The 23,016-nt window shown below is 41.0% G+C and overlaps 1 protein-coding gene and 1 long non-coding RNA gene across 2 annotated transcripts in view; both read left to right on the plus strand.

Annotated features, from left to right (window-relative positions):
• Positions 1 to 23,016, plus strand: part of LOC123511340 (DNA-directed RNA polymerases I, II, and III subunit RPABC3-like) — a 255,965-nt gene that overhangs the window by 56,369 nt on the left and 176,580 nt on the right. The gene's annotated exons all lie outside the window — the stretch shown is intronic.
• LOC123511342 lies at positions 11,040 to 13,363 on the plus strand. The gene is made up of 2 exons (XR_006676763.1): positions 11,040 to 11,881; positions 12,685 to 13,363. It is a non-coding gene; the product is annotated as an uncharacterized LOC123511342 (long non-coding RNA).

Genomic DNA, 23,016 nt, shown 5'->3' on the forward strand with positions numbered 1-23,016 from the left:
ATCTCTTTCTTTTAACTGTTCTTGAAATACTTCTTGAAATGATTCCTTGTCTTTCTTATCTTGGATTCTCCATGCTTGTACTTCTTTTTTAATCACGTCTTGTACTCTTTCTTCTTCTTTGTTAACTAGATCTTTTAGCTTTTCTTTTTCTTTCTCGGCTTTACCGAGTCCTTCTTCCATCAATTTCTTATAGTTCGCTATTTGGACTTTTAATTCTTCATTTTCGGTTCTTAGCCTAGTTTCGTTTTCTTCCACTCTTTTTATCCTTTCTTTCAATTTCTGGAGCTCTTTATCCTGTGCTTCATTCTCTTTCATTCCCATACTCTCCTTTATCAATTTATCTAATTTACGTTCGATAGTTAAGACTCTATCAAATAGGGAAGTTTGCTCTGTATCAAAGCTTTCAAATTCTCCTCCTCCCTCACCAACATTGTCATCATCAGCGTTCATTCTTTCCCTTATCACATACCTGCATTTAGATGGAATATCTTTCTCACTCATTATTATTTAACACTGTATTCATGAAAAAAAAAAATGAGTCCACACTTATCGCTCAGGCCACTGTAAACCCAAACAAAGGTAGTGAAGATCAGCTGATTCTCGGGAGCGATGGTATCGTCCTTCCTCTGCTCTCTCTGTGTGTGTGTGTGTGTGTGTGTGTGTGTGTGTGTGTGTGTGTGTACAGCCAGACTTACCACGGAACGAGCTCAGAGCTCATTGTTTCCATCTTATAGGCCTGAGACCAGGCACACACCACACACCACAACAAGGTCACAACTCCTGATTTACATCCCACCTACTCACTGCTAGGTGAACACTACACGTGAAAGGAGACACACCAAATATCTCCACCCGGCCAATCGAACCCGGTCATCTGGCTTGTGAAATCAGCGCCTAACCACTGAGCTACCCTGTGTGTATGTGTGTGTGTGTGTGTGTGTGTGTGTGTGTGTGTGTGTGTGTGTGTGTGTGTGTGTGTGTGTGTGTGTGTGTGTGTGTGTGTGTGTGTATTTACCTAGTTGTAGTTTTACAGGGCCTGGGCTTTATGCTCGTGTGGCCCCGTCTCCATATCTACACTTATCCAATTTTTTTTTTAAACTATATACACTCTTTGCTGACACCATTTCCTCACTCAAATTGTTCCAAGTCTCAACACATCTTTGTGGGGAACTAGATTTTTTAACATCTCTCAGACATCTTCCCTTTCTCAGTTTCTTAGTATGCGATCTTGTGCTTCTAATGTCATATTCTTTTCTCAGGATTAGTTTCTCATTATCCACTTGATCCATTCAGTTAATCAATTTATAAACTTGTATCAGATCCCCTCTCTCTCTTCTCTGTTCCAGGGTTGGTAGATCCATAGCTTTTAGTCTCTCCTCTTTGTCATCCCTTTAAATTCTGGAACCATTCTTGTAGCCATTTTTTGCAGTCTCTCCAATTTTCTTATGTGTTTCTTTTTTATGGGGTGTCCACACAACTCCTGCATATTCCAGTCTAGGTCTTATTTTAGTACTTATCAATTTCTTCATCATTTCTTTGTCCATATAGTGAAATGCTAATCCAATATTCCTTAGCAAATTATACGTTTCTCTGAAAATTCTATCAATATGGCTTACTGGTTGATTGTTTTTTTCCACTGTCACTCCCAAGTCCTTTTCCTTTTTTACTTTTTCTAGTTCTACTCCATCTCCCATCTTATAGATTCCCACTGGTCGTCTTTCACTTTTTCCCATTTCCATGACATGGCTTTTGTCCACATTGAATTCCATCTCCCATTTTTTACTCCATTTCCAGATCTTGTTTAAGTCTTCCTGTAGTATTTCACAATCCTCTTTTTGTTTAATGACTCTGCACAGTTTCGCATCGTCCGCAAACAGATTTATGTAGCTGTTCACTCCCTCTGGCATGTTGTTTATGTATACGAGAAAAAGTATTGGCGCCAATACTGACCCCTGTGGCACTCCGCTGTCTACTGTTCTCCACTTGGACTTCATATCTTTAACTATCGTCCTTATTTCTCTCCCCTTCAAGTAATTTTTCATCCATCTCAATGCGCTTCCTTTTAAGCCACCCTTCTCCTCTAACTTCCATAGTAATCTTTCATGTGGCACTTTATCAAATGCCTTATTTAAATCTAAATAAATACAGTCAATCCATCCCTCTCTCTCGTGTACTTTATCAATTATTCTAGAGTAGAAACTCAATAAATTTGTTACACATGACTGACCTTTTCTAAAACCAAATTGGCTATTTGATAATAATTTGTTGTCTTCAAGGAACTCGATCCATTGTTTCTTTATTATTCTTTCACACATCTTGCATATTACCCTAGTTAGTGATACCGGTCTGTAATTTAAAGGTTCTTCCTTCCTTCCGCTCTTATATATGGGAACCACCTCAGCTCTTTTCCACTACACTGGTACTGTTCCATTTTCTATTGAGCATTTTATGATGTTGTATATAGGACTTGCTAGTTCTTCCCTACATTTTTTCAGTATTCTGCCTGAGACTTCATCCGGTCCCATTGCCTTTTCCTCATCCAGTTCCTTCATCAACTTTTTTATTTCAAGCTTGGTTACCTTAATCTCTTTCATATGGACAGTCTCTCTATTACCCTGTGGTCTTTCATATTTGGATTCCTTAGTAAAGACCTCATGAAATTTACTATTTAACAGTTCTGCCATACTTTTTGGGTCTTCCACCATTCCGTTCTCTCCTTTTAACCTTTCTGTTGTTTCTCTTTGTCTTATTTTTCCATTTATGAATCTGTAGAACAATTTTGGTTGTTTCTTACATTTTTCGACAATGTCCTTTTCATAGTTCCTTTCTTCTTCCTTTCTCACCTTAGCATATTCATTTCTTGCTGTTTTGAAGTTTTCCTTATTTACTGGATTTCTGTTTCTCCTCCACCTTTTCCATTCTCCATCTTTTTTCTCCTTTGCCCTAGCACACCTTACATTAAACCAATCTTTCTTTCCTTCTTCTTTAGGTCTATATTTCGGGACATATTCCTTGACTCTTGTTTTGTATATTTCCAAAAATAAGTTATATTTCTCTTGAACCATATCTGAGTTTTCCATCTCCTCCCAGTTTACGTTTTTAAAATAGCTCTTGAGGTTCTCAATATCAGCCTTTCTGTAATTTAATCGGTCTCCTTTGTATGATTCATCTGTATCATCCTTTCCTTCTTCTATATCCATTTCTAATATTATATGGTCACTCTTTCCCAATGGGCACTTATATCTTATGTCATCGTTAATTTGTATATCCCTTGTAAAAACTAGGTCCAATCTCGCCGGCTCATCGTTTCCTTTGAATCTTGTGTTTTCCTTTACTCTTTGGACCATCAAATTATCTATCATTAGGTTCAGGAATCTTTCTCCCCAGGCTTCTTCCCCCATACCACTTTCATAATTTTCCCAGTCCACCTCCTTACAGTAGAAATCTCCTACTAATATCACTTTTCACCTTTCTTTAATGATTCTTGTAAGACTCCTTATTGTGTCATTTATCATGTCTTTATTTTCTTGATTAGTCCATGAGTTTGTTTTTGGTGGCACATATGTTCCAATGATTGTTAACTCCTTTTTATTAATATGTATCTTAATGTACAGTATTTCTGATTTTCCTTCCCCACACTCCACTTGATTTACCACCATCTCTTTCCTTAACATCATCACGACTCTTCCACCTCCTTTACCCACTCTATCTTTCCTCCATATATTATACCTTTTATCTATGTCTATTTTTATTGCCTCATTTAACTTTGTTTCCACAGGCATACAATATCTGGTTCTTCTTTCTTTATGTAATCTCTTAATTCTAATTTACCAGATAAAATCCCATCTATGTTTGTGTGTGTGTGTGTGTGTAATTCACTGTTTGATCTGCTGCAGTCTCTGACGAGACGTTATCCCTCCTCTGACCAGAGCTCATTATTTCCGATCTTCGGATAGGCCTGAGACCAGGCACACCACACACACGGGACAACAAGGTCACAACTCCTCAATTTACATCCCACCTACTCACTGCTAGGTGAACACTACGTGAAAGGAGACACACCCAAATATCTCCACCCTGCCTGGGAATCGAACTCCGGTCCTCTGGCTTGTGAAGCCAGTGCTCTAACCACTGAGCTACCGTGTGTGTGTGTGTGTGTGTGTGTGTGTATTTACCTAATTGTAACATACGGGAAAAGAGCTATGCTCGTGTTGTCCCGTCTCCATATCTATTAATGTCCAGCTTTTTCTTAAAATCATGAATATTCCTTGCGTTGACCACTTCCACGTCTAAACTATTCCATGCTTCCACCCTTCTATGAGGGAAGCTATATTTTTCACATCTCTCCTATAAGTGGCCATTTTAGTTTTTCCCATGCCCTCTCGACATTCTTTCATTCCACATACACAGATCTTCCCTATCCATTTTTCCATGCCAATCATCACTCTGTATATTGCTATCAGGTCTCCCTTTCTCTTCTGTTTTCCAGGGTCGGAAGTTGCATTCTTTTCAGTCTGTCTTCATAAGTCAAATCTCTTAAGTCAGGCACCATTTTGTTGCAGCCCTCTGTACTTTCTCTAGTTTCCTTATGTGTTTCTTTAAGTTCGAGCCCACTGTATTGTTGCATATTCAAGCCTCGGTCTTATCATTGCAGTAATTATTTTCTTCATCATTTCTTCATCTAAATATACGAACGCCACTCTTATGTTCCTCAATAAGTTCAATACTTCTCCAATTATTTTGTTTATATGTCTCTCTGGCGATAGGTCATTGGTAATTGTCACCCCAAGGTCTTTTCTTCATGACTGGTTTTATGTCTTCATTTCCTATCTTGTACATACTCCTGATTCTTCTTTCACTCTTGCCAAACTCTATTTTCTTGCATTTTGTCGTGTTGAACTCCATTTGCCATGTACAGCTCCATTTCCATATTCTGTCCAAGTCTTCCTGGAGTAGTTCGCAATCTTTGTCACATCTCACTTTTCTTAACAATTTTGCATCGTCTGCAAATAGGCTCACATAACTGGACACCCCATCCACCATGTCATTTATGTAGACCGCGAACATTACTGGTGCCAACACTGATCCCTGTGGAACTCCACTCTCCACCAAGCCCCATTCTGATGGTCTGTCCTTAATTATTGTTCTCATTTCTCTTCCTACCAAAAGTCTTCCATCCATTTTAGTAAACTGCCATGCACTCCTCCTACCATTTCAAGTTTCCAGATCAGTCTCTGGTGTGGTACCTTATCAAAGGCCTTTTTTAAATCCAGATATATTCCATCAGCCCAACCATCTCTTTCCTGTATTACATCTATCACCCTCGAATAGTAACATATCAGGTTTGTCGTGCATGAACGCCCTTTTCTAAAACCAAATTGACACTCACAAAGTATGTCATTTTTCTCCAAGAAGTCTGTCCATCTATTCTTCACCACCCTCTCACACATCTTAGCTACCACACTTGTAAGTGACACTGGTCTATAGTTCAATGGGTCTCTCTTGTTACCTGATTTATAGATTGGGACAATGTTAGCTCTTTTCCAGTCTTGGGGCACTACACCTTCCCTTAATGAGGCATCAATTACTTCACAAACTTTTTCTGCCAGTTGCTCCTGCATTCTCTTAAAATCCATCCTGATACCCCATCAGGTCCCACAGCTTTTCTCACTTCTAAACTCCCCATCATATTCTTGATCTCCTCCACAGTTACTTGAAACTCCTTCATAATCCCTTTCTGTTCCATTACCAGTGGTTTGTCAAAAGCAGTCTCCTTTGTGAATACCTTCCGAAAGCATCCATTCATAGCCTCTGCCATTTCCTGGGATCTTCACTGCATACTCCATTTACTTCTAAACTTTCAATACTTTCTCTATTTTTGATGTTGTTGTTCACATGTCTGTAAAAAGCCTTGGTTGGTCTTTACATTTATCAATTATATCCTTTTCTTGTTTCTTTCTTTCTTCTCTTCTAATCAACACATATTCATTTCTTGCTCTTTTGTAACTTTCCCACTGCTTAATCCGTCTTTTCCTTCTCCACCTCTTCCATGCATCCTCTTTTCTTGTTCTAGCCTTTTCACATCTATCGTTAAACCAGTCCTGCTTTCCAACTTCTCTATGTTGTCTTATTGGTACAAATTTTTCTCACCTTCTTTGTATATTTTTATAAATTCCTTCCACTTTTCATTTGCTCCTTAGCACTCTTGAATTTCATCCAATTTGTCTCTTGAAAGAATTTCTTTAGGTTTCCAAAATCTGTCTTGGCATAATTCCATCTTCCCACTTTATATTCTTCATTTCTTCTAGATTTCTCTTCATCTATCACCTTGAACTCCAAAACTGCATGATCACTCTTTGCTAAAGGGCACTCCACCCTCATCTCCTCAATGACCATTGGCTCTGTACTAAAGACCAAGTCCAGTCTTGACGATGCTCCCTCTCCTCCAAACCTAGTATCTTCTTTGACCCACTGAGTTAACACATTTTCCATTGCCAGTGTCAATAGTGTATTTCCCATGTTGTCTCTGATCCTTCCATTGACCAGTCCTCCCAACACACCTCTTTACAATTAAAATCTCCCATCATTATAGTTCGTTCACAGCCACCCAACATTTCTTCCAGACATGTTCCTGTATCACTTATCATTTCTTCATATTCCTGTACTGACCATGCATTTGTCTTAGGTGGTACGTACACCACTATGTAGTGCCTCTTTTTCCTTCATTAGTTTCTGCTCTGATCTTTAGCACTTCTGCCTTTCCCATACCTTCTTTCACTTGATCCACCTTTATATCTTTTTAACCAGCAACATCACTCCTCCTCCCATCTTACCTACTCTATTTCTTTTCCAAACATTATATTTCCTTCTCCAACCATCATCAGGTCTTCTCCTCTCTCAGTTTTGTTTCAGTAAGACCCACAATATCTGGGTTCTTGTCCTCAAGTAATCGTTGAGTTCTAAAATCCCGATATCACTCCATTTATGTTGGAATACATTACATTCCGCTCATACGTAAGTTTCTTTAGTCCTTTCTTACTGTACTTTTCTGGGTTATGAACCACTTCCTCAGTCTCATATCCAAGATTCTCCAGAAAAACTCTTTCTTCTCCTCTTCTGTCCTCTCTTCATTTTTTTCAAAGCCTCCTTTCTCAACTCATTTAACATTTCTCTTTCCTTTTCACCGAGATCTCTTCTCAACCAAATCTTCCTTGTTGTTTCCTGCTGGGCTAGCCTCCATGACTTCTCCACCAATTCATCTACATCCTTTTGTGACTTAAGTTTGATTCTTATTGGCCTCATACCTTCTCTTGTGAACTTTCCAATTCTATGGAAGTCCTCTATTTCTTGTACTAGGTCTTTCCTCCTCCTGCACCACATTAATGATATTATTTATCACCTTTTTTATGTTTTTCTCTCTCTCCATTTTACTCGGTGTCTTATCCTCCTCCACACCAAATATCACCACACATCTCTTTTGTCTACAGTTTCCCTCACCAATGTCTCATTTGATTTAATAACCTTCACCACTTTCTCAGCAATCTTCTCTTCTATGATCTGTTGATCTATAATTTCAGCAAGGCCCAAAGTTTTCTCCCAGACTCTTTGATTTCCTTTTCCAGACTTGCAACTTTGTAATTTACCTCCTTTCTTTCCACTTCCTGACTTTTTTCCATTCAGCCTGCTTCTCCATCACTTTTCCTAGAGATTCTCCACATTTTCGCAATTCACTTTAATTAGCTTAACTTCCTCTTTCAGTGCTTCATTTTCCTTCTTCATATCGGCACACTCTTTCATTACATTGTCATAACTCGTTTCCAGGCCCCATACTTTTCAAACAGTTTTTCAATTTTACCTTCCAACTCCAGAATTTTCTTCACATAAGCGCTCTTCTCCATTATTCCTTGAAATCCTGTAAAGTCTGATTCATCTTTCGAGTTCACGGCCGCCATGTTGCGCAGATGTAAACAAACCAGCTGATGGCTCAAACGCAGGCTACAGTTTATATTTACCTTCCCTGGACATTATTTTGCTAATCAACAGTGTGTGTGTGTGTGTGTGTGTGTGTGTGTGTGTGTGTGTGTGTGTGTGTGTGTGTGTGTGTGTGTGTGTGTATTTACCTATTTACCTATTTGTGTATTACAGGGCCCGAGCTAAGCTCTCTGTGCCCTGTCTCTTTGTCCATTCCTCTCATATCTCTCTTTCATCTTATTGACACACACCACGTCAACGACATCACTGCTCAGTTTATTCCACTTATCAATGCTACAATGCGGGAAACTGTATTTTCTCACGTCATTTAGACAGATGTCCTTTATTAGCTTTTTTCCATGTCCTCGGAGATGATTATTTGTGGTCACCTTTATCAACTCTCTATCCAGTATGTCAATCTTGTTCACCAATTTATACATAGTTATCATTTCTCCTCTTGTTCTTCTCTCTTCTAATGTGGTTAGCCCCAGCTTCCTCAGTCTTTCCTCATAGTCTAACTCCCTGAGTCCTGGTACCATCCTTGTTGCCAGCCTCTGTACCCTTTCCACCTTCTTCACATTTTTCTTCATATGCGTTGACCAGACACATGCTGCATATTCTAACTGGGGTCTTATTAAGGTACATATGTCTGTGTTTCACTGTTTGATCTGCTGCAGTCTCTGACGAGACAGCCAGACATTACCCTATGGAACGAGCTCAGAGCTCATTATTTCCGATCTTTGGATAGGCCTGAGACCAGGCACACACCACACACCGGGACAACAAGGTCACAACTCCTCAATTTACATCCCGTACCTACTCACTGCTAGGTGAACAGGGGCTACACTTGAAAGGAGACACACCCAAATATCTTCACCCGGCCGGGGAATCGAACCCCGATCCTCTGGCTTGTGAAGCCAGCGCTCTGTATTCTAATGTGTGTGTGTGTGTGTGTGTGTGTGTGTGTGTGTGTGTGTGTGTGTGTGTGTGTGTGTGTGTGTGTGTATGTATGTATGTATGTATGTATGTATGTATGTATGGGGCAGCAGTCTTTGGTTGGTGTAGGGCATACATCTACGAGTCTTTATACACCATTGTGCATCCCGTATTGGCTTCATTATAATGGTGAGAAGCTTAAGTTGTAAATACGTGTAAGCGTTTTTGTATGGGAGGGTAAGTGCTTGTAATATCTGGAAGTAGTATGTTTATTTGATTAGTTCTCTCTCTCTATGTTTATTTGATTAGCTCTCTCTCTCTCTCTCTCTCTCTCTCTCTCTCTCTCTCTCTCTCTCTCTCTCTCTCTCTCTCTCTCTCTCTCTCTCTCTCTCTCTCTCTCTCTCTCTCTCTCTCTCTCTCTCTCTCTCTCTCTCTCTCTCTCTCTCTCTCTCTCTCTCTCTCTCTCTCTCTCTGCTAAGTCCTTCCAATTTTATGACATCCTCGGAACAGGTTATTGCCTCATCCATAACATTCAATAACACACCTGTCTGAGTAACTGCAGGTGTTCATACATAATACAAAGCAAGGAGATGTGTCAGCTCTGTAACAAATGGAAAAGCCACATAAATACACTCAGCTGTCACGATAAAGGACATGTTACCTCCCTCACAAACACACACACACACACAAGGGAATATGCTTGAAGGACGTGAAGAAATATTGTTTCCCACAGAGATGTGTGGAGGTGTGGAATAGTCTGAGTGAGGAGGTGGTGTCAGGGAGGAGTGTGCATAGTTTTAAAGGAAAGTTGGATGTGTGTAGATATGGAGACGGGGCCACACGAGTAGGATACCCAGGCCCTGTAAAATTACAACTAGATGAATACACACACACACGTGTGACAAATTTATTGAGTTTCTACTCTAGAATAGTTGATAAAGTACAAGAGAGAGAGGGATGGGTTGACTGTATTTATTTAGATCTAAAAAAGGCTTTTGATAAAGTGCCACATGAAAGATTACTATGGAAGTTAGAGGAGAAGGGTGGCTTAAAAGGAAGCACATTGAGATGGATGAAGAATTACTTAAGGGGGAGAGAAATAAGGACGATAGTTAAAGATATGAAGTCCAAGTGGAGAACAGTAGACAGCGGAGTGCCACAGGGTCAGTATTGGCACCAATACTTTTTCTCGTATATAAAATGACATGCCAGAGGGAGTGAACAGCTACATAAATCTGTTTGCGGATGATGCGAAACTGTGCAGTCATTAAACAAAAAGAGGATTGTGAAATACTACAGGAAGACTTAAACAAGATCTGAAATGGAGCAAAAATGGAGATGGAATTCAATGTGGACAAAAGCCATGTCATGGAAATGGGAAAAAGTGAAAGACGACCAGTGGGAATCTATAAGATGGGAGATGGAGTAGAACTAGAAAAAGTAAAAAAGGAAAAGAACTTGGGAGTGACAATGGAAGAAAATAATCAACCGGTTAGCCATATTGATAGAATTTTCAGAGAGACGTATAATTTGCTAAGGAATATTGGAGTAGCATTTCACTATATGGACAAGGAAATGATGAAGAAATTGATAAGTACTAAAATAAGACCTAGATTGGAATATGCAGGAGTTGTGTGGACTCTCCATAAAAAGAAACACATAAGAAAATTAGAGAGACTACAAAAATGGCTACAAGAATGGTTCCAGAATTTAAAGGGATGGCATATGAGGAGAGACTAAAGGCAATGGATCTACCAACCTTGGAGCAGAGAAGAGAGAGGGATCTGATACAAGTTTATAAATTGATTAACGGAATGGATGAAGTGGATAATGAGAAACTGATCCTGAGAGAAGAATATGACTTTAGAAGCACATGATCGCATAGTAAGAAACTAAGGAAGGGACGATGTCTGAGAGATGTTAAAAAATTTAGTTTCCTGCAAAGATGTGTTGAGACTTGGAACAGTTTGAGTGAGGAAGTGGTATCAGCAAAGAGTGTACATAGTTTTAAAGAAAATTGGATAAGTGTAGATATGGAGACGGGACCACACGAGCATAAAGCCCAGGCCCTGTAAAACTACAACTAGGTAAATACAACTAGGTAAACACACACACACACACACACACACACACACACACACACACACACACACACACACACACACACACACACACACACACACACACTGCTTTTGTTGCTTCACACAGCTTTTGTTTTATCTTAGCATATGCACAGCGCTTCATTCAGTACTCTGGTAATCCACCCCTTCCCGCCCTGCTCCGCTCAAGCCCACCCCATTCCACTCCACCCCAGCGCGCTCCGCCTTTCGTTAACACACACACACACACACACACACCTGGTGGTACAGTGGTAGTACGCTCGACTCCCAATCGAGAAAGCCCAAGTTCGATTCTCAGGACAGGTCTGAGGTCATTTGGGCAAGGCTTCTATTCAAGTGTGTGGCCCCTGTTCACCTTGCAGTGATTAGGTAGCTAGGCCTGTATTTATAAAACTATGATTCGACATAAGGTAAACATAAGTCCACAAGATGGCGGACACCATGACTTACATGAAACATAAGTCTTATATCTCACGTTAAGTCATCATAAACTCGCATTCCCGTTATGTTTGGGTGGGAGCAAGAATAGCATCACTATGTCGAATCATAAAGTCAACATGGCGGAGGCAGTGGGACAGAGACGACGCCACCTGAGAAGTTTTCATGATCGTAGAGACGTGTTGGCTGAACTAAGTGACTCAGAACTGATAAGAGGTATCAGTTAGAGCGTGCAGCCAAGATATATGGGGCTGACATGCAAGGATTCTTAGGGAAAATGAACTCTAGCAGGGCTGTGAGAGGGAGACGGTGACAGCTGGATGCCGCCTTGAGGGAGACTGTGGTTACCCCAGTAAAAAGTGGCTTCTGACACTATATCTTCGACCTCTGCCTGCCCCACACTCCAACTACAATAGGTAAGTTTTGCAACATTAATGTTTTTCATATTGGACAGTTTGTTTCATTCATTCCATATTGCACATATACTCTTTAGTCTCAGTGAGTTTAGTGGGTTAGATTAGGGTGCTATTACATCTCATGGCATAAAGAAAAAGTTCTCAGTAAACTAGTTGCTTACATTATAATACAGTGGTACATATCTTTACCACTGGAAATTGTTAGCTCCAAATACATTAGTTTTACCAAATTTATCATTAGGGTAAATCAGGTTAGGTTTAGTTAAGTTAGTTTAGATTAGGAAAGTATATAGTTGGTTTGATTATAAATATTTAGTTCATTGTTAAGGTAGATTTAGTTATGCTTAGTTTTGTTACATTAGGTTTTATTTATTTTCTTACCAAACTTGTCATCAATGCTAGGTAAGGTTTAGTTAATTTCCTGTCAGTTTGTTAAGATGGGTTAGGCTAGGTTTAGTTAAGTTAGATATAACCAAGTTTGGTTTATTTATTTATTCATTTATTGTTATTGTCATGTGTGAGAATTTTTATTTTGATCATTTTGATGTGCCTTGAATGAATCTAGTAACCATTTTCATTGCAAATCAGTGTTTTACATGTTTGGGGTGATTAAGAAAATAGAAAAAAGATCTTCCTCCCATCAAAAAATAGTTTCATTACAAAATGTTAGATAGGTGCACCTATATATATATATATATATATATATATATATATATATATATATATATATATATATATATATATATATATATATATATTATTTTACTTGTTTTTTTAATTTATTAACTTTCTTTATTTCACAGATGGTGCTCAACCTCTACAACCCGTTGCTACATCATCCACTGAGACGGTGGATGTCTCGGCACCAGCAGGTTTAGCCGTGTTAGGCGTTGGAAGTGCTGCCGTAGCATTTCCATCTGTACTGTTATGAACAATGACAACAAATGTTAGTTAAACCATCACAAGCATATTTATTGCAGATCCATCTCACTATCTATATAAGAGGTAAACAATCCTCTCAAGGAGGAAGTATCTTCCTGCCCCCATACTCCTCATACACAGTGTAAGTGTATATGGTGTGTGTGTGTGTGGTTACCCCATTTTTGCTGTCTTCCTCCTGGAGGAGGGTGTTGGCTTTGTCTATGCATAGATAGATAGTTAATGTCCTTACACTTCAGTTTTAAAGATATTTTATATGCTCTTATTGATATTTTCAGCAGTAGGGTAATGTGCTGTTATTGTGTTGCAGACAGGTACTGAGTGCACTTGTCATTAAGACACATTCATGTGTGGATGCATTTCTTGTGAGCTACCATTTCCAACCTTCCATAATTGAATATCAACATAGGAAATTCTTCATATTAATAAGACCCATCAATTTGATTAGGTTAAGTTACTGGAAATTATACTCTGTTATGTGTAAGGTGGCAGAAGTTGTCCTTTATACCTGGAAGCATTAAATACAATAAATTGATAGTTTGTTGCCTGTGTTTCTCCAAACCTAAGCAGGGTGTTTATAAAGGAAGGCAGGTGGGCATTACTGAGTGTTTGAGGGAGAGTGAATGTGAGGTATGAAAGAAGTGGTGTGGTGTGCAGCAAATGATAAAAGCAAAGGAGTGAAAAAAAAAGGTTGTGTTCTCTTAATGTCACCTAGAATGTGGGAGGATATAGATATACAAGGGTGGAATGGTTAATACTTTTCAAAACCAAGATGATCCATACGTGTATGGAATGATTTACTCACTCAAATTCTTGTCTATGTCATCAAGGGCTTGGGAAGTGGACCACCTCCTACATCAAATAGATCCATTAGTAAAGTGGCCACTAATATTCAATGCTTCACTACTAGCTTTCATAAAGCATAGCAATATAGGTTTTCCTATCCAAAAATGGGGGGAAAAGTAATGATTAGTTTATCAATTAACACTGCTGCTTATTGTGCTTGCTTGAATATCTTTTTTACTTAAGTACCTTAAATAGGGTTGTGCAAGAAATGCCAGTATTACAAGTGCACAATACAAGTGTCATTACAGATTGTTACACCTTATCATTGTGAATATTTCTATCCCTAGACACACCTTCCATACTTGAATATCAACACTGGAAATTATTCTTCAAATCTTTGTTAGTTTAGGATAAGTTAGGTCATTGGAAATTATTCCTGAAATCAATGTATCTTAAGTGACATTGTTAGTTTAGGAAAAGTTAGGTCAATGGAAATTATTCTTCAAATCAATGTATCTTAAGTGACATTGTTAGTTTAGGATGTTGGGTCACTTAAGGTTGCTAGGTTGAAGTTAACAATGCCTATTGCTTGCTGACACAACAGTTACTGCTTCGTTTCCTCATCTGTGGTGGGTGTGGTACATCCATCATGTCAGTAGCAACCAACAACAAAACGAAGTAGCAGTATATGCGACTACTCGTGCGTGGGTCATAATTATGCTGTTTGTTTACATCGGGTGAAGTGGAGCCAGTGGACAGAGACACTATTATTGATTATGTTCGCCTTCAAATATACCTAAATTTCATATATTGTTAATCTTATTATTACAAAAAAAGCCTCAGACATGTTTATTTGTTCAAATCATCGTAACTGGATTAGTTTCAGTCCATAAGTTTCACTACTATGTTGCGATTGGCATCCCTGCGCTAAGTCGAGCTAAGCTAATGATGAAGGGTTACCGAGCCATAACTTTGCCACCTATGTCGCATCATAGCTACGATCGCTTATGTCTTGACTTATGTCTCGCTAACGAAAGTTTTATAAATACGGCCCCTGGTGTAAGTCGAAAGTTGTGACTCGCTGCAGGGAAGGAGAAACAAACTCCGAAACAAACAAATACACACGGTGTGGCCTGCTGATCATCCCAGGGCCTAGGTCACTAGGTTTATCTGGCGCTGTAAATAGCTGCCGCGCAGCATATGTCAGATGCCATTGGGGGGGGGGGGTTGTGTAGACTTAAGATATATGAACGTTAGTTTATAAGGATATACGTAAGTAGGTTAATAGGTAGAAGTTTCAGCTCTGTACTAGCTGCCATTCAAATAAGCCGAAATATTATTATTATTATTATTATTATTATTATTATTATTATTACACACACACACACACACACACCTTAGTCTGACGTGGTTCGCCTTGCATTGTCACTCGCCTCTTAATAGATATTATTGTCGTAGTTTTGATTATGTACAGGTTCAAGGTAAATTAATGTAGAAAACTTTATTGGCATCTTCTAACCTTGAGAGAGAGAGAGAGAGAGAGAGAGAGAGAGAGAGAGAGGAGTGTGGTACTGAATAGAATTAGCAATGCAGGAATCTAAAATTTAAGTGTATGTAAAGTGTATTTCTTGTATGATTGCTTGCTTATTTTTGAAAATAATTTTACTTGTCTATTTATTTATTGGTCTGTGGTATTGTTCATTGTAATGGTGAAAAAAATGTGTTGTATGAAGTGTATGTATATATATATATATATATATATATATATATATATATATATATATATATATATATATATATATGTGTATGGATGGCTGTATGTTTGTTGAGCAGATCTTCAGTTGGTAATTCATCATAATGTATTGTGGTTATGATGTGATAGGCTTATAATGTACACAGTGAAGCATTGGGTTTATTCTTTGGATTGTCATACTCTCTCTCTCTCTCTCTCTCTCTCTCTCTCTCTCTCTCTCTCTCTCTCTCTCTCTCTCTCTCTCTCATAAATAAAGACTAGAAAACAATTAGTAATATAAAACACACGCGCACGCACGCACACACACACACACACACACACACACACACACACACACACACACACACACACACACACACACACACACACACACACACACACACACACACACACACACACACACACACACACACACACACACGGCCCAGTAGCTCAGATGACCGGGGTTCGATTCCCCGGCCAGGTGGAGATATTTGGGTGTGTCTCCTTTCACGTGTAGCCCCTGTTCACCTAGCAGTGAGTAGGAACGGGATGTAAATCGAGGAGTTGTGACCTTGTTGTCCCGGTGTGTGGTGTGTGCCTGGTCTCAGGCCTATCCGAAGATCGGAAACAATGAGCTCTGAGCTCGTTCCGTAGGGTAACGTCTGGCTGTCTCGTCAGAGACTGCAGCAGATCAAACAGTGAATTACACACACACACACACACACACGGTAGCTCAGTGGTTAGAGCGCTGGCTTCACAAGCCAGAGGACCGGGGTTCGATTCCCCGGCCGGGTGGAGATATTTGGGTGTGTCTCCTTTCACGTGTAGCCCCTGTTCACATAGCAGTGAGTAGATACGGGATGTAAATTGAGGAGTTGTGACCTTGTTGTCCTGGTGTGTGGTGTGTGCCTGGTCTCAGGCCTATCCGAAGATCGGAAATAATGAGCTCTGAGCTCGTTCCGTAGGGTAACGTCTGGCTGTCCCATCAGAGACTGCAGCAGATCAAACAGTGAAACACACACACACACACACACAGAAGAATAGTTTTTACCATCATTTATTCATATATTTTTTTCCCTTCCCTCTCTTTCTCTCTCCTGCAGGTAAGCCTTTACACCCTCCGCCATCTACCAGCCACTAGTCAGTTGCCACAGGACTACACCAAGGCCAGGGCGGGTGAGGGAGGCCTTGAGTATTCGTGGCTAAAGGCTCTTCAGACACTGAGGTGAGTGTACTAGGATTGATGCTGAGCTGTGCCGCCATCTCCACCACCACCACCACCACCACTTTTTTTTCTCCCAAGGTGGTGGTGGTAGTAGTAGCAGCAGTAATAGTAGTAGCAGCAGCAGCAACAACAACAGCAGCAGCAGCAGCGTCTTCTTAGATGTTTTCTCATGACATTTCTTTCCAGTGTTTTTTTTTTTTTTTTCTTCTGTTATTGGTGTAATTTTTTTTCACTGGTTTTGCATTATGTTAAGGGTTTCTCTCTCTCTCTCTCTCTCTCTCTCTCTCTCTCTCTCTCTCTCTCTCTCTCTCTCTCTCTCTCTTTCTCTCTCTCTCTCTCTCTCTGATAGATTATTTTATATTGCATGCGTATATTGTAATTATTTTTTGTCATTAATGCGAATATATATATATATATATATATATATATATATATATATATATATATATATATATATATATATATATATATATATATAGTGTGTGTGTGTGTGTGTGTGTGTAATTCACCTCCTTGGTCGTCTGCTGGTCACCCAGCCAGTCTTCCCATTACGGAGCGAGCTCAGAGCTCATAGACCGATCTTCGGGTAGGACTGAGACCACAACAAACTCCACACACCGGGAAAGCGAGGCCACAACCCCTCGAGTTACATCCCGTACCTATTTACTGCTAGGTGAACATTGACCACACATTAAGAGGCTTGCCCATTTGCCTTGCCGCCCCGGGACTCGAACCCGGCCCTCTCGATTGTGAGTCGAGCATGCTAACCACTACACTACGCGATGTGTGTGTAATTCACCTCAGTTACATGCTGGTCACCCCGCCAGTCTCCCCCATTACGGAGCGAGCTCAGAGCTCATAGACCGATCTTCGGGTAGGACTGAGACCACATCAACACACAACACACCGGGAAAGCGAGGCCACAACCCCTCGAGTTACATCCCGTACCTATTTACTGCTAGGTGAACAGGGGCCACACATTAAGAGGCTTGCTCATTTGCCTCGCCGTTTACCGGGACTCGAACCCGGCCCTCTCGATTGTGAGTCGAGCGTGCTAACCACTACACTACGCGGTGTATTTACCTAGTTGTATTTACCTAGTTGTAGTTTTACAGGGCCTGGGCTTTATGCTCGTGTGGTCCCGTCTCCATATCTACACTTATCCAATTTTTCTTTAAAACTATGCACACTCTTTGCTGACACCACTTCCTCACTCAAACTGTTCCAAGTCTCAACACATCTTTGCGGGAAACTAAATTTTTTAACATCTCTCAGACATCGTCCCTTCCTTAGTTTCTTACTATGCGATCTTGTGCTTGTAAAGTCATATTCTTCTCTCAGGATCAGTTTCTCATTATCCACTTCATCCATTCCATTAATCAATTTATAAACTTGTATCAGATCCACTGAGCTACCGTGTGTGTGTGTGTGTGTGTGTGTGTGTGTAATTTACCTCGGTCGTCTGCTGGTGGTCCAGCCAGTCTTCAACATTACGGAGCGAGCTCAGAGCTCATAGACCGATCTTCGGGTAGGACTGAGACTGTAACGTTGCTTGAGTCACCCCTTCAATCAACACAATCTTCGAAGAGAACGGAGCAGATTGACGGTGACTAAAACAAACTTACAAAGATATTTTAATATTCTTTTTCTATGATTTTGTGATATGGCAATTGATCAAATATGAGTGTAGTATTATGTTTAACATTTATTGTACAAGACGACAAGTGTAATAATTGCTTTATACTTTAATTACCACCATATGGTTGCATAGGATTTTTAGGATTCGCATTTATTATCTTATAACTTTGTGTATATAACAGAGCAGATTTCATAAGTCATTATGGACTGCTCCTCAACGTCACCAACCATAAACTGATGCAACCTTCTGCTCAACACCCCTTGCCTGCCACCGCCGGTGCCCGGAAATCTGGTCGGTGAAAACAGATACACCCTATGACACGCTGAGTCAAGAATTTCCTGAAATATTCTGACCAGAACTCAGTCATAAGCCTGGCAACCCAAGAAAATATAGAATTTTCCACTACATCAAGACAACAGGCCCTTCCGTCCATTCCAGGTTTAGACACCTATCTCCTGAGAAGCTTCAAGCAGCAAAACAAGCTTACACCAACATGGAACGAATGAGCATATGTCAGAAGGTATCAAGTCCTTGGGCATCTCCTCTTCACCTCGTTAAGAAAACCGATGGAACTTAGCGGCCCTGTGGCGATTACAGAACCTGACCACTATCCCCTGTCCAACATGGCGGACCTTACTTCCAATCTACATGGGGCTAAGATTTTCTCTAAGCTCCATCTCCTAAAAGGTTACTCCCAAGTTCCTGCGTTCCCCAAAGACATACCCAAGACGGCAGTCATCACACCTTTCAGAACTTACACATTCAACTACTTTACCTTTGGCCTACAAAATCCAGGGGCTACATTTCAATTCCTAATAGACGGCATCCTGGGTGACCTTCCATTCTGCGCCTGGTACGTAGACGACATCCTGGTCATCTCCAAAAACACTGAGGAACATCTCCAACATCCCTGGACCATTCTGCAGCAACTCCAAGACAACGGTCTAGTGGTGCGTCAAGACAAATGCTCTTTTGGTGCCACATCTGTGGAATCCCTTGGCCATTAGATATCGCCAGCTGGTGTCTCCCCTTTCCCGTGCAAGGTGGAGGTAGTTTCAAAATTTACTTGCCCCACCACAATCAAAGAACTCCAAGAATTCGTAGGTATGGTCATTTACTACCACAGTTTCCTGCCGAAGGTTGCTCAAATCATGGAACCGCTCTACAATTCCCTCACTGGCAAGCTGGAATGGGGATTTGAGCAGTAAAAAGCCTTTGAGGCCACTAAGACCGTCCTCGCTGCAGCTACAACTCTCTCCTTCCCCTGCCCTGAAACTCCTCTCATGCTAACCACAGACACAAGTTCCGTTAATGGTGGAACAGTCATTGAGGAGAACATCAAGGGTACAACACGACCGCTGAGATTTTTCAATAGGAAACTCAGATAAGCAGAAGCAAAATATAGCACATTCGACCGTGAACTACTTTTTTTTTATGTCCTGGACTAAATCACCTGTAGATAACTTGAAGAGTATTGACAGCACTGTTAAGCTTCCTCCCATTAGTGGCGCAGGCAATTTTATTTATAGTGGTACCCATATTAGGGCCCATATCATCACCCAAGCGCATCTTTGGTGTAACCACCTAGAACCTGGTTATCATGGTGACATGTAGGTAACTTTAAACCACTTGACAAATGGCATTGTTTCAAGGCCGTACTTGGTGGGATTCGAACCTACGCATGGACGTCTGTCCAGACCATCGACCACTCGTTCACGCCTTCTCCAAACAGGATGATGTTTGGTCTAACTGACAAAAGCAGCAACTCTCCAGTATCGTCAAGTTCAATTCCACCATCGTGTACACTCCTGGAAAGATGAATCTAGTAGCAGATGCCATCTCAAGAGTAAAGATAAACTTGGTCCACCTTAGAATTAATAAGATAGCAACTGCCCAGGAAAACGACTCTTAACCTGTAGCCTACTGCACCACCATGACCAGTCTGCTATGGAAGGACATTGATTTCAGAGACAGGAGCTGCAGCATCCTCCATATGACGTCAGCACCAGTCAACCGCACCCTCTCATCCTGAAGCCCCTCCACTGCAAAATCTTTGACATTGTCCATGGTTTGTCACATCCGTCTGAACGGTCAACTGCCCATCTGATGAAGGAGAAATTCGTTTAGCACTGGATGAATAAGGACATAAGGCAGTGGTCACGATGGTGTTTCGCCTGTCAGATAAGCAAAGTCGGCCACTACACAAATCGGGGACAGGAGAATTCCACCAGCCCAAACATCGTTTTGGACATCTTCACGCCAACGTGGTCGGTCCCCTTCCACCATTAGATGGAACACAGTACCTCTTCACCACTACGGAGCGCTCCACACGATGGCCTGAAGCAATCCCCATGAAAAGTGCTACTGCTCAAGACTACACAGAAATCTCTTACATGGATGGATCAGCCGCTTCGGTGTTCTGCATGATATTACTTATGACAGGGGCCCTGCTTTCATCTCTCACTTGTGGATGTCCCTGGGAGAGTTAATGTGGGCAAGCATCCACCACACCATGGCATACAACCCAGCAGCCAACGGTATGGTGGAGTGAACCCACCACACCCTAAAAGCTGTGCAGATGACACGTTGTACTGGACTAAACTGGAGTGCCCAACTATCCTGGGTCTTCCTTGAGATCACGGACATCACTGAAGGAGGGACTACGCGTCTCCCCTGCTGAGATGGTGTTTGGAGAACCTCTTGTCATTCCAGGAGAGCCTTTTCCACCATCCAACACTGCTGAAGATGGCAACCACCTCGCCAGACTATACCAAGTGGTGGGGAGATACTGGCCATGCGTCCAGACACACAAGACATGGCACCTCTCAAAAACACTCAACGCCTGTAAGTTCGTCTTTGTAAGGAACGACGCTCAAAAATTCTCCCTCACCCACCCATACCAGGGACTTTACGCTGTCCTGGAGAGTAACTCGAAGGCATTATAAAGGAACCAGAATCTACGCCGACATCGCCCCTTTTTTATGGCCAAACTTCTCTGTCATACCACCCATGCACACCTCCTCCTACACAAATCACTGAAAATGGACCTCGCCCGACCTAATCCTGCACCGGATGGCTCACCCGACGGTCCGACAGATTTGACCTTTAACCAGGAAGGGACTCTCTGCAAGAGAGTCCCTTCCTGGGTATGGGAGTATTTGCAACGTTGTTTGAATCACTCCTTTAATCAACACAGAGTCCTCAAAGAAAACGGAGCAGATTGACGGTGACTAAAACAAACTTGCAAAGCCATTTCAGTATTCCTTTGGTATGAAATGATGATATGGCATTTAATTAAAGATGAATATGTTTGATATCTACTTTTATCAAGAAGACAACTGTAATAGATGCCTGTTACTTTAGCTAAATAACACCATATAAACACACCCAAATATCTCCACCCGGCCGGGGAATCGAACCCCGGTCCTCTGGCTTGTGAAGCCAGCGCTCTAACCACTGAGCTACCGGGCCGTGTGTGTGTGTGTGTGTGTGTGTGTGTGTGTGTGTGTGTGTTATGCATATTAGTTCATTTATTAGTGACTTATTTTTTCTGAAATTTAAACGTGCTACAAATGCTCCGTGGAGAATATTGGGGTAGGGAGGGGTGGGAGGTGGGATCGGGAGGAATGACGGGTGGGGGATGGGAGGGGAGGGAAGAGGCAGGGATTAGAAGTTGAAGGGAACAAAGTTTAGGTGGGTTTCAATGGAGAAGGTGGGTGGGGGAAAGAGCCATTGTGGAGGTGAGGGTGTGGTGGCGTTGAAAAAAAAAAAAAAAAAAAAATATATATATATATATATATATATATATATATATATATATATATATATATATATATATATATATAAGAATCTAATAAAAAAAATGTGCCTTCAAAATACATATAATAATCGCATCAGTTATTTCCTATCTTGCATCTGTTATTTCGGCTGCTGGTGCTGTTCATCCTAGTTTCCTGAGAGCGAGCTAGCCGGTAGACTAGTGCTACCTCTCCTGTTGTGCTCCTCTCCGATTAAAAAACAATGCGGTGCTAATATGCATCTCGAATACTGTCTATAACATATACTTCGTATAGTGTAGTTCATTAGTTTTCTCCCCTATTGCGTTCTTTCGTATTTGATATAGGATTATTTCACCCGAGCACTTTGTATTTTTATTTCACTTTTCTACTACGACGATAAAAATGAAGACTCTTGTCTGTACGCTGTGTAGGTAAGTCTAATTGTGTGCTTCAGACTGGTGTGCTGTAAATAGGAATGTTTGGGGTTTCCTACACTCTTCATCAGATTAATTTCAAAGGTCACGGAGATAATTAGTCAGGTTCTCATCGTAACATTTATCTCTCAACATTGATGCGGATTCCCTATCAGTAGAAACTTGAAAACCTAGACAACAACGTTACTTTCACTAGAGAATATTAAAGGAGTGGACATACGTGGTGGAACGAAATAGTAATCAGAGAATACGGCTTTTGGCACTATACGCATTATTACCTACCTACCCGCGTACTCCCTGATTCCACTCCACTCCACTCCACTTTTTGGCTGGGCTGCATTGCAAGTGAAGCCCTTACTGTACCATCTCTCTCTCTCTCTCTCTCTCTCTCTCTCTCTCTCTCTCTCTCTCTCTCTCTCTGCAATCGATCACCTTGCATGATGGAGCCACGGGGTCGCTACAGTACACATCTCCGTGCTGGTCTTGGCTAAGTCATCATCTCTGCCGCGGACAAAACCCAAAGACTGGAATGCCTGTGTGATTTGTGTAGCTCTGCCTTTCCCTGCAGCCAAGACACAGCGTTCACAGCACCGCATTC

Source organism: Portunus trituberculatus, chromosome 31 (genome assembly GCF_017591435.1).
Source record: "Portunus trituberculatus isolate SZX2019 chromosome 31, ASM1759143v1, whole genome shotgun sequence".
NCBI lineage: Eukaryota > Metazoa > Arthropoda > Malacostraca > Decapoda > Portunidae > Portunus > Portunus trituberculatus.